At 36.9% G+C, this 13,629-nt stretch overlaps 1 pseudogene; it reads right to left on the reverse strand.

Annotated features, from left to right (window-relative positions):
- Positions 1–6,886: 6,886 nt before the first annotated feature.
- On the reverse strand, positions 6,887–11,824 carry LOC129518031 (NADH-ubiquinone oxidoreductase chain 1-like; annotated as a pseudogene).
- Between the last annotated feature and the right edge of the window lie 1,805 nt (positions 11,825–13,629).

Here is a 13,629-nt window from a genome sequence, read left to right on the forward strand (position 1 = left end):
TAAAAAATATTAGGAGCAGCTATACGCCAATAAATTAGGCAATCTAGAAGAAATAGACGGATTTCTGGAAAACCACAAACTACCAAAACTGGAACAGGAAGAAAAAGAAAACCTGAACCTTATTGGCCAATAACCAGGGAGTAAATTGAAGCAGTCATCAAAAAGCACCCAAAACAGAAAAGTCCAGGGCCAGGAGGCTTCCCAGGGGAATTCTATGAAACGTTTAAAGAAACAATACTTATTCTTCTAAAGCTGTTTCGAAAGACAGAAAGAGATGGAGTACTTCCAAACTTGTTCTATGAGGCCAGCATCACCTTAATTCCAAAACCAGAGAAAGACCCCCCAAAAAGGAGAATTACAGACCAATATCACTGATGAACATGGATGCAAAAATTCTCAAGAAGATACTAGCCAATAGGATACAACAGTACATTAAGAAGATTATTCACCATGACCAAGTAGGATTTATCCCCGGGATGCAAGGCTGGTTCAACACTTGTAAAGCAATCAATGTGATAGATCATATCAACAAGAGAAAGAACAAGAACCATATGATCCTCTCAATAGATGCAGAGAAAGCATTTGACAAAATACAGCATCCATTCCTGATCAAAACTCTTCAGAGTGTAGGGATAGAGGGAACATTCCTCAACATCTTAAAAGCCATCTACAAAAAGCCCACAGCAAATATGATTCTCAATGGGGAAACACTGGGAGCCTTTCCCCTAAGATCAGGAACACGACAGGGATGTCCACTCTCACCACTGCTATTCAACATAGTACTGGAAGTCCTAGCCTCAGCAATCAGGCAACAAAAAGAAACAAAAGGCATTCAAATTGGCAAAGAGGAAGTCAAACTCTCCCTCTTCGCAGATGACATGATAGTGTATGTAGAAAACCCCAAAGACTCCACTCCATGATTGCTAGAACTCATACAGCAATTTGGCAGTGTGGCAGGATATAAAATCAATGCCCAGAAATCAGTGGCATTTCTATACACTAACAATGAGACTGAAGAAAGAGAAATGAAGGAGTCAATCCCATTTACAATGGCACCCAAAAACATAAGATACCTAGGAATAAACCTAACCAAAGAGGTAAAGGATCTATACCCTAAAAACTATAGAACACTTCTGAAAGAAATTGAGGAAGACACAAAGAGATGGAAAAATATCCAATGTTCATGATTGGAAGAGTTAATATTGCAAAAATATATATGCTACCTGGAGCAATTTACACATTGAATGCAATCCCTATCAAAATACATTGGACTTTCTTCAGAGAGTTGGAACAAATCATCTTAAGATTTGTGTGGAATCAGAAAAGACCCTGATTAGCCAGGGGAAGATTGAAAAAGGAAGCCAGAGCCGGGGGCATCACGATGCCAGATTTCAGGTTGTACTACAAAGCTGTGATAATCAGGACAGTGTGGTACTGGCACAAAAACAGACACATAGATCAATGGAACAGAATAGAGAACCCAGAAATGGGCCCTCGACTCTATGGTCAACTAATATTCGACAAAGCAGGAAAGACTATCCACTGAAAAAGGACATTGTCTTCAATAAATGGTGCTGGGAAATTTGGACAGCCACATGCAGAAGAATAAAACTAGACCATTCTCTTACACCATACAGAAAGGTAAACTCAAAATGGATGAAAGATCTAAACGTGAGACAAGAATCCATCAAAACGCTAGAGGCAAACACAGGCAACACTGTTTTTGAACTTGGCCACAGCAACTTCTTGCAAGATACATCTATGTAGGCAAGGGAAACAAAAGCAAAAATGAAGTATTGGGACTTAATCAAGATCAAAAGCTTCTGCACAGCAAAAGAAACAGTCAACAAAACTAAAGACAACCTATAGAATGGGAGAAGATATTTGCAAATGACCTATCAGGTAAAGGGCTAGTTTCCAAGATCTATAAAGAACTTATTAAACTCCACAGCAAAGAAACAAACAATCCTATCATGAAATGGGCAAAAGGCATGAACAGAAATTTCACAGAAGAGACCTAGACGTGGCCAACAGGCACATGAGAAAATGCTCCGCATCACTGGCCATCAGGGAAATACAAATGAAAACCACAATGAGATACCACCTCACACCAGTAAAAACGGTGAAAATTAACAAAACAGGAAATAACAAATGTTAGAGAGCATGTGGAATGTTGGTGGGAATGCAAACTGGTACAGCCACACTGGAAAACTGTTTGGAGGTTCCTCATAGTTAAAAATAGAGCTACCCGGGATCCCTGGGTGGCGCAGCGGTTTGGCGCCTGCCTTTGGCCCAGGGCGCGATCCCGGAGACCCGGGATCGAGTCCCACGTCGGGCTCCCGGCACATGGAGCCTGCTTCTCCCTCTGCCTGTGTCTCTGCCTCTCTCTCTCTCTCTCTGTGACTATCATAAAATTAAAAAAAAAAAAATAGAGCTACCCTATGACCCAGCAATTGCACTGTTGGGGATTTACCCCAAAGATCCAGAACCAGTGAAAGACCAAGACACCTGCACCCCAATGTTTATAGCAGCAATGTCCACAGTAGCCAAACTGTGGAAGGAGCCTCGGTGTCCATCGAAAGATGAGTGGATAAAGAAGATGTGGTTTATGTATACAATGGAATATTACTCAGCCATTAGAAACCACAAATACCCACCATTTGCTTCAACGTGTTTGGAACTGGAGGGTATTATGCTGAGTGAAGTAAGTCAGTTGGAGAAGGACAAACATTATATGGTCTCATTCATTTGGGGAATATAAAAAATAGTGAAAGGGAATAAAGGAGGAAGGAAAGAAAATGAGTGGGAAATATCAGAGAGGGAGACAGAACATGAGAGACTCCTAACTCTGGGATATGAACAAGGGTTAGTGGGTGGGGGGCTGGGGTGACTGGGTGACAGCCACTGAGGGGGGCACTGGATGGGATGAACACTGGGTATTATCCTATATATTGGCAAATCAAACTCTAATAAAAAAATACCAAAAAAAATTGAAAAGAGAAAAAGATTTAAAAAAGAGAGAGAGAGAGGATCATGTCATCTGCAAATGAAGACAATTTTACTTCTTCCTCTTTGATTTGCATACTTTCTCTGTTTTTGTCTTGCCTAATTGCTCTAGCTAGGATTTACAGTTCTATGTTGAAGAGGACTGATAAGAATGGGGATTTTTTGTCTTGTTCCTGATCTTAGAGGAAAAGTGTCAAGTTTCACCATTGAGTATGAAAATAGCCATGGGCTTGTCAAAAAATATGTCTTTTTTTAATTTTGAGGTTTGTCCCTTCTATACTCAATTTGTTGATGGTTTTACTCATAAAAGGATATTGTTTCAAATGCTTTGTCTGCATCCATTGAGATAATCATATGATTTTTGTCTTCATTTCACATTTATTGATTTGTGTATGTTGAACCAAACTTGCATCCTAAGGACACATCACACCTGGACATCCTTTCAATGTATTATTGAATTTGGCTTGCTAGTATTTTGTTGAGAATTTTTTATATCTAAAATCATCAGGGATATTTGCTTTGGTATCAGGGTAACAAGAGTTTCATGAGTTTTGGAAATGTTCCTTCCTCTTCAATTTCTTAGAAGGTTTTGAGAAGAATTGACATTAATGGTTGAAATATTTGGTAGAATTCACTTGTGAAGCCATCTGGTCCTGAGCTTTTCTGTATTGTTAAGTTTTTGATTGGTGATTCCATATCCTTATTCATCTTTGATCTACTCAGATTTTTTATTTCTTCCTGATTCAGTCTTGGTAGGTTATATGTTTCTAGAATTTATCCATTTTTACTAGGTTATCCACGTTTTGGCATATGATTGTTCACAGCAGTCTTTTATGATTCTATGCATTTCTGTAGTATCCATTTTTAAAAAAAATTTATTTATTTATTCATGAGAGACACAGAGAAAGAGAGGTAGAGACACAGGCAGAGGGAGAAGCAGTCTCCATGCAGGAAGCCCCTTGTAGGATTCAATCCCGGGGCTCTGCGACCATGTCCTGAGCCAAAGGCAGATGCTTAACCACTGAGCCACCCAGGTGTCCCACTGTAGTATCAGTTTTAATGTCTCTTTTTTCATTTTTTTTTCCTTTGGTGATTTTTATTTGAGTCTTCTCTTTTTCTTAGTTTATGTTTTGTTAATTCTGTTTTTCTTTTCCAAAATATAGCTCTTAGTTTTGTTGATTTTTTCTATTGTTTTGTTGGTCTTTGTTTCATTAATTTTCACTCTGGGCTGTGTAATTGCCTTCCTTTTTCTAAATTTGGGCTTAGTTTGCTCTTTTTCTAGGTCCTTGAGGTGTAAAGTTTGGTTTTTTGAGATCTTTTTATTTTTACTAAATATGCATTTATTGCTATAAATTTTCCTCTCAGAATTGCTTTTGCAGCATCCCATTGGTTTTGTTTTGTCATGTTTTATTTCATTAGTTTCAAGCAATCTTTTGATTTTACTTTTGATTTCTTCTTTGCCCCATTGGTTGTTCAAGTGTGTGTTGCATAATTGCTACATATTTGTAGATTTTCCAGCTTTTCTCTTGTGGATTTCTAGCTTCATACTGTTGTGGTCAAAAAGGGGCTTGGCATTATTTTAATCTTTTAAATTTGCTAAGACTTGGTCAATCTTAGAGAATGCTTTGTGTGCAGTGGGAAAGGACATGTTTTCTGCTTCTGTTGGATGTTGGATGAATATTTGTAAATGTCTGTTAGGTCCATTTGGTTTAACATATGAGTCAAGTTCATTGGTTCCTTGTTGATTTTATCTATCCATTGCTGAAAGTAAGTTATTGAAGTCCTCTACTATTAGTATATTGTCTATTTCTCTCTTCAGATCTGTTACTATTTGCTTAATATATTTAGGGACTTCAATATTGAGTGCATATAGATTTATAGTTGTTATAGCTTCTTAATGAATTGACTCCTTTATCATTATATAATTACCTTTATGTAATAAATTGGTGATTTTCCATGGTGGTATGCTCTATTCTCTCTTCTCTCTCTCTTTTTTTTAATCTTTTGTACATCTGCTGTAAATTTTTGCCTTGTGGTTACCTTGAGGTTTATGTAAGACAACTCATAGTAACTAATCTTTGACCATCTACAAAACATCCTTTTACTCCCCCCTTTTATATTTTCAATGTTATTATTTCCTTCTATTTACATTGTGCATTTGATAACACATAGTAGCAGCTATATTTATTTGTAATACTCTTTACTTTGACCTTTACACTGTAGTTAAGTGGCTAATATAACATCCTACTACAGATTTTAAGTTTTCTAAGTCTGACTGTATATTTACCTTAACCAATGTATTGTATATTTTTATATGTTTCCATGCTACTGATCACCATCTTTTCCTTTTACCTTGAAGAACTTCATTCAGCATTTCTTACAAGGCATGTCTAGTGGTGATGAACTCCCTCAGCTTTTGTTGTCCAGGAAAGTCTGCATTGCTCCTTCATAAATGAAAGATAGGGATGCCTGGGTGGCTCAGCAGTTTACAGCCTGCCTTCAGCCCAGGGCATGATCCTGGAGTCCTGGGATCGAGTTCCACGTCAGGCTCCCTGCATGGAGCGTGATTCTCCCTCTGCCTGTCTCTCTCTTTCTCTCATGGATAAATAAATAAAAAATCTTTAAATAAATAAATAAAGGATAACTTTGCTTGACAGAGTATACTTGGCTGGCAATTTTTTTCTTTCAACACTTTAAATATTCATTCCACTTTCTCTTAGCCTGTGTAGTTTCTACTGAGAAAACCATTGACAGCCTTTTGGGGGTTTCCTTGTAGATTTTAATCTTTTTTTCCCTGGTTGCTTTTAGAATTATTTCTTTATCCCTGATTTTTTTGATGGTTTTATTATAATGTGTTTTGGAGAAGGTATTTTTGCATTTAGATAATAACATGATCTATTAGCTTTGTGAACTGGGATAGCCAATTCTCTCTCCAGTTTAGAGAAGTTCTCAACTATTATTTATTTAAATAGGTTTTCTGTTCCTTTCTCCTCTTAATCAGGAATCCTGATTATTCTAATATTTGTCCTTTTGATATATTGTCATAGATCATGTAGGCTTTCTTTGCTCTTTTTCATTTATTCTTTTTCTCCTCTGAGTTATTTCAAAATTCTCATCCTTTAACTCATTTATTTTATCTTCCTTTTGTTCTATGTTATTGCAGACATTCTCTATTGCATTTCTATTTTATTCACTGAGTTATTTAGCTCCAGAATTTCTGTTCAGTTCTTTTTCATGATTTCTATCTCTTTGTTAAAAACTCATTTTCGTTATGGTAATTCTTTTTGAGATTTTATTGAATTGCCTTTTTTATTTTTCTCATAGCTCAATGAATTTCTTCAAAACAGCTATTTTGAATTCTTTATCAACTGGATCATGAAATTCCATGCTTTTAAACTTGATTATTGAAGAATAATTAGTTCTTCCTGTGATGGTATGTTTCCTTGATTTTTTTCATGGTCCCTGTAGATTTGTGTTGTTGCTTTCACATTTTAAGTAGCAGACACTTCCTTAAATCTTTGCTAGTTGCTTTCAGATGAAGTATTCTCTTTTTCTTATTTTCTGGGATTTTCTCCACCTTTGTATAGGCACACCTGCTCCACTTTTCTTGCTCTCTCTTGTGGCAAAATTATTAAGTTTTTATGTCCTTTCTCCTTATTGTAACTAACCAGTTTGGCTACTGGAAACTCCCCTTTTGTTTTCCAGAAGATGGCGCTATAGGTTAAGTTTGTGGTTTCCCCCTTGCTATGCCTTTTTCTGGGCATGTTTCTTGTCTACTAGAACTCTCTCAGCATCACACACAGAAGCATGCACAAAGAAACATCCACAGAGTTGGAGGAGGTATGGGTTTAGCACTCAGAGCGTTGGGGTACCCATGTACTCAGTTAAGGAGATCACTGGTTGTGGTACTCTCAGAAGCTCCTGTGTTGACTTCATGCTGAATGCAATTCCTTTCATTCCCTTTGAAATTCTTATCTGCCTCTTTCCCAATCTCCTCCATGCCCTGTTTGGAGGTCTTAGCTCCGTGCTCTGGGTGCTGTTAGAGAGAAACAGGTTTCTTCAGCTGACCTGCACAACTGGTGTAGCCAGGCACTCATTTACTGGCATCCTTTCCCCCATGGTGGAAGACACTATCACTGAATAGATCAGCTCCATGCAGAGTTTCCTTGGGGAAGGAGGTGCTGGGAAAGTCTCTCTTGTTGTTGTCTCCACTGCCACCAAGCTCAATTTTTTTTCTCCATTCACCTGCTGGAATCTCTCCTCAGGAAGGCTATTCTACAAATTCTCTCTCCTGCATGGGTATCTGCCCAGATCAGCACTCTCCAGACTTTTCCTCAGCCATGACATGAGGGGTATGTTCAGGTTTGCTGGCTCTGCTGGTCTGCAGATATACTGAGGTCTCTCTCTCTATTACCAGATGCACAGGTGGGTAAGACTCTTCCAGAGTTTCTTTTCATAAGGTGCTAGATCCCATAATACCTGCAAAGGTGTTTTTGTGTGTGGATATATGTCTCTTTTTGTTGTTGTTGTTGTTAAAACAGGGGGATAAAGAGAAATTTCTTATATCACCTCTATTTTTTTAATATGAATGTTTGTAAATGTTTCTTAAACTAATGTATAACAAAATATTATACTACTAAAGAATCAAGGTGGTGGTGTGGTGGTGCTTTTGTGTATGTGGTGACCATAAAATGCAATTCCAGGCTCTGTTCCTATAAATTCTGATTTGCAGTTCTGAGAGGGGTCCAGTATGGGGGTCTCGGACTGCTTGTTTAAAAAGAATCCTCTCTGATTTTAATACAGATGGTCAACAAACCACATTTTAATAAATATACATTTGTACTTTGGTTGCTCATTTTATAAGATAATTGTTACTATGGCATTTTTAACAAGATTTATTTAAAGAACAAACCTACTTCTAAAGCTTCAAAATCAATTTTATTTATTGCCCTTACGTATACATCGCTGTCTTCTTCAATAAAAGGTCTATTTCAGTACAACTTTCAAGGTATATGAGTATCGTTTTGCATCCAACTAAGTTACCTGTGACTTTTTTTTAAAGATTTTATTTATTTATTTATTTGAGAGAGAGCAAGATTGTGTGAGAGATAGCGAGAGACAGCATGAGCAGGGAGGAGCACAAACAGGGAGAAGAGAGAGAAGCAGGCTGCCGGCTGAGCCGGGAGCCTAAAGCAGGGCTCCATCCCAGGACCTTGGGATCATGGCCTGAGTCAAAGACAGACGCCTAGCAGACTGAGCCACCCAGGTGCCCCTTACCTGTAACTTTGAAGCCCTTAGCAAGATATAAACCTTTTTACCTCATTATATCCCATTAATATAATTATTCACTTATCAGTTTAACTTGTATTATAGAATTCTTTCCTCCATTTCAACCCTGTCATTGTTTTCTCATTATATTTCCCTAGTCTAATAGGTTAATTTGATTATTGTTTTTTAGTAAAAACAATAAATTGAATCAGCACACATAAGTTCTATCTTGACACTTGTCCAGCTGGGTGACATCAGCTCTGTTACATATACTTTCTGGTTCCCCAGTTTCCATATATCTGTGAAGTAGCATATATAACTTTTGTTATTTTTTCCATGTCTAAGTTGCTGATTCTTTGATTTCTATTGGAAAAAATTAAACTGTCCCTAAAAACTTTGCAGTATTGCTGCAAAACTTTAAAAAAGATATAGCATTTGTTTAAGAAACTATTCTTTTGGAATTCTACAAAATGATAATTTGCAGTCTAAAACAGCAAAAGAAAGAAATAATTCAAATCTTATAAAATCTTATAAAACTTCATATACAAATTTATGTAAAATTTTCATTTCCCTTATCTTATAAAACTAACTTCTAGGCCTTAAATCTTTCTAAGACCTGACCAGATTAAAAATAATACTATATTGGTATAAGTCTGCCCCAGGGCTGAATCATTCATTGATTTTCCTTAAAATAAATAACAAGAAATCCTTCTGTTGTCAGCAAAACTCTTATTCAAGCACAGGTTTTGAAATGTGGGTTTAGAGCTATCAATTATGCCTCTAGGAAATTATTATGATTGTGATATTCTCATATACTGTTCCTAAAGATATTGTCTCACAGTGTTGGTAGGGTTACTGAGGCAAGAAAAGTACTTCATGTTATCTGGAAATTCTATAGAAACTAAAAATATTTTTCTTTTGAGTATATCATCTCATCAATAATATTATTTAAAATTCCAGTCATCACACCTAACAGTGTCAGAGTTAGGGAAAACACAAGAGAAAAACCTCTAAAATGAAAGAGGGTATGGAGAGGCATCCATTACAGTTAGACAAAAAAAATTATGACTCTTCCAAGATGACATCTGAGAGTAGAGATGAAAATTAAAATGTGCAAAATGATGAGATATGTTAAAGGTAGGGAATAATTCTTGAATCATGAAAGAAGTAAAGGTAGTAGCTAATGTTTCTTGAGTATCTGCTTTGTGCCTAACATTTTAACAATTGTATATGTATTTTCTCATTTAATCTTCATGAAAATTTTAGGAGAGAGATCCTATTATTATAACCATTTTAAGGATTAATGACCTAAAACAGGGATATTTAAGTGAATTGTTTGAGGTCACGTAAATAGCATAGCCAGAGTTTAACCCAGAGATTCTGTTTCCAGAGCCTGTGTGTATAAATACTATATTATATTGCATACTATTAATAGATATAAAATGCTATGTTAACTTATTATTTATCTATTCAATCCAGAATAATTTTTGACCTTATGCTATGTATTAGGAATTGTGTTTTGACACCAAGGATAGAGAGGTGAGCAAACTAAGTATAGAAGAGGAGACACATAAATAAAGTGAAATTTTTAAAAATGACTTGATATATGCCGTAGAGGAAAAAGACTGTGTAACTTATTCCTAAAATTGCAAATTGTTAGTTCTGCAAAATGGCAACAAAATGTGCCAATGGGGAGAAGATAATTAGATAAAGACTAATCATATCATGAAGAATATGATTAATAGCTATGAGATCTTAATAAATGTGGGCTTTTATCTTATCTTTGGTGGGGACCTGTGAGGAGGGTTCTAAGGAGGCAGGCTACATGATCATATTTGTGTTTTAGAAAGATTACTACTGCTCTTGCTTAGAGAAAGTTCTTGTGAGGGACCAAGAAGTAGGGAAATCAGTAAAGAAGATGTTCATGTTGTCTACCAAAAGAGAAGTAGATGGATTGAAAATACATAAAACGAATTGACAAGACTTGGTGATTAAGTGGTTGTGGTTGACATAATGCTGTGGTGATTGGTTGGCATTAGACTTCAAAGAAAGGAGTACATGTCAAAGGAGAAAGAGAGAGAGAGAGAGAGAGAGAGTGTGTGTGTGTGTGTGTGTGTGTGTGTGTGTGAAGACAGGCAGAATGATCAAGAGATTACTTTGTGACATGTCTCAGTTATATGAGATAAGTAGTAATACAGGTCTGGCTCTCAGAAGAGAGTTATAGAGACAGCTTTGGAGCTATTAGCATATTTTTTGCTATTAGCATATTAATGAATGTGGTTGAGCTTCTTCAAAAAGAATGCATAGGAGATATTTTCAAAACCCTTACTCTTCTCACACTAGTGAGAATGGCAAAAATCAACAAGACAGGAAACAACAAATGTTGGAGAGGATGTGGAGAAAGGGGAACCCTCTTGCATTGTTGATGGGAATGCAAACTGGTACAGCCACTCTGGAAAACAGTGTGGAGGTTCCTCAAGAAGTTAAAAAAGAGAGCTACCCTACAACCCAGCAATTGTACTACTGGGTATTTACCCCGAAGATACTGATGTAGTGAAACACTGGGACACCTACATCCCAATGTTCATACACGTACACATGGGGTGGAATGCTTGCAGTGATAATGGGTAAGGCGACGTGTCATATACATAGGGCTAGGGTTAATGGTAGGAAATTTTTTTCATAAGAGGTGTATTAGTTGGTCGTAGCGGAATCGAGGATATGATGCTCGGATTCATAGGAAAGAAATGGTTAGGAGGAGTGTTTTAATGGTGAAGTTGATGGAGTAGAGCTCTGGTATGAGTGGACTGTGAAATGCACCGAAAAATAGGATTGTTGTAAGAATATTTATTATAATAATGTTTGCGTACTCTGCTAGAAAAAATAGGGCAAATGGGCCTGCTGCATATTCTATGTTAAACCCAGAAACTAGCTCAGATTCCCCTTCGGTTAGGTCGAAAAGGGCTCGGTTGGTTTCTGCTAGGGTAGAGATAAATCATATTATAGCCAGGGGTCAGGCGGGGAAAATTTGTCATATATGTTCTTGAGTAATTATAAGTGTGGATAGTGTGAAAGATCCATTTATTAGTAATACGGAAAGGAGGATAATTGCTAGTGTGACTTCATATGAAATTGTCTGGGCAACAGCTCGGAGGGCTCCGATTAGGGCGTATTTGGAGTTTGAAGCTCATTCTGATCAAAGAATGGAGTATAGGGTGAGGCTTGACATTGCTAGCATAAATAGTACTCCTAGGTTTATATTAATAAGTGGATAAGGTATAGGAAGGGGGATTCATATGGTTAGGGCTGGTGATAGGGCTAGGATGGGTGCTAAAATAAATATAGATATAGAGGATGTCAGGGGTCATAGGGGTTCTTTTGTGAAAAGTTTTACTGCATCGGCGATGGGTTGAAGAAGACCGTATGGGCCTGCAATATTGGGGCCTTTTCGGAGTTGTATGCAGCCTAGGACTTTTCGTTCAACAAGGGTAGGAAAGGCTACGGCGAGAAGAATTGGAACAATTAATGAGATAATATTGATAAAGAACATGATGTTAGGGAGAGGAGTTGAACCTCTGGGGATAAAGGTTTAAGTTTTACGCAATTACTGGGCTCTGCCACTCTAACAAAGCCCTCTTTCTTGGGCTTATGGGGAGATAAACTGGTTAGATTGAGCTTAATTTCATCTATTAGTTTTAAGGCGCTTTTGTAAGGTGGGCCTTAGTTCTCTTGTCCTTTCGTACTGGGAGAAATTGTTAAATAGATAGAAACAGACCTGGATTCTGGATTACTCCGGTCTGAACTCAGATCACGTAGGACTTTAATTGTTGAACAAATGAACCCTTAATAGCTGCTGCACCATTAGGATGTCCTGATCCAACATCGTGGTGGTAAACCCTATTGTCGATATGATATCTTGAATAGGATCGCGCTGTTATCCCTAGGGTAACTTGTTCCGTTGATCAAAGACTATTGGATCAATAAATGATATAATATTTAGACTGGTAAGTCTAAATTTTAATCACTCGGAGGTTTTGTTATATTCCGAGGTCACCCCAACCTAAATTGTTAACACATAATAATGGTGAAATGTTATGACTAGTAGATATATATTGCCCCTGAATCTGGGTTAATTAATTAAAGCTCCATAGGGTCTTCTCGTCTTATTATGTTATTCCCGCCTCTTCACGGGAAGGTCAATTTCACTGATTGGAAGTAAGAGACAGTCAAACCCTCCTGTAGCCATTCATACAAGTCCTTATTTAGAGAACAAATGATTATGCTACCTTTGCACGGTCAGGATACCGCGGCCATTGAACAGATGTCACTGGGCAGGCAGTGCCACCAATACTGGGGGATGCTGGAGGTGATGTTTTTGGTAAACAGGCGGAGTTTATGTTTGCCGAGTTCCTTTTACTTCTTTTAATCTTTCCTTGGGTGCATACCTGTGTTGGGTTAACAATAGAATTGATAAGTATTTATTTTTGGGTTAATTTTATCGGGTTGTTAACTATCAGTGGTTTATCCGTTTCTGAAATAAGCTTATGTGGGGAAAAATAATTCTTTTTTTTAATTTAATTTAATTTTATTTTTATTTTTGGGAAAAATAATTCTTGTTACTCATACTAGCATTATTGCTTCTATATTTAAATAGAATAACCCAGTGGCATATTAGGAGTTGACTGAATGCGGTTGGAATTAAGTCATATTGTTTGTTGAGCTTGAACGCTTTCTCAATTGATGGTTGCTTTTAGGCCAACTATGGTGATATTAACATGTACTCTCTAATGAAGGTTGAATCCTTATTCTAAAAAGCTGTACCTTTTTAGATTATATTTTAAATTTACATTAAAATTTTAATTTTTTAGGTAAATTTAAAGTTGAACTAAAATTCTGTTTATGGGTAACCAGCTATCACCAGGCTCGTTAGGCTTTTCACTGCTACCTATAAATCTTCTCACTATTTTGTATCATACATAGATGAGTTGATGCTTTTAGATTGTTCACAGGTAGCTGGTCTGGTTTCGGGGGACTTAGCTTAAGTTCTCTTTGTTAAGTTATTTCTGGCTAATTCATTACGCAAATGGTAAAAGGAGTAATCTTTGCTGTTTTGTACTTTTAAAATATCTTTCATCATTCCCTTGCAGTACTATCTCTATAGCTCCAATTAGAATTTCTATCTCCTATACTTTTATGGTTTAACTGAATGTTTTATTTTGTAGAGTTATGGTACTTTGGTTTAAGGTTAGTTGGGCTAGCTTTTGTTCAAAGTGGTCATGGGGTATGAAATCTTCTGGGTATAAGCCAGATGCTTTAATTAAGCTACACTTTGGTTAATCCAAGCACACCTTCCTG

The sequence above is a fragment of the Nyctereutes procyonoides genome, unplaced genomic scaffold, assembly GCF_905146905.1.
Source record: "Nyctereutes procyonoides isolate TBG_1078 unplaced genomic scaffold, NYPRO_anot_genome, whole genome shotgun sequence".
In the NCBI taxonomy this organism is placed as follows: domain Eukaryota; kingdom Metazoa; phylum Chordata; class Mammalia; order Carnivora; family Canidae; genus Nyctereutes; species Nyctereutes procyonoides.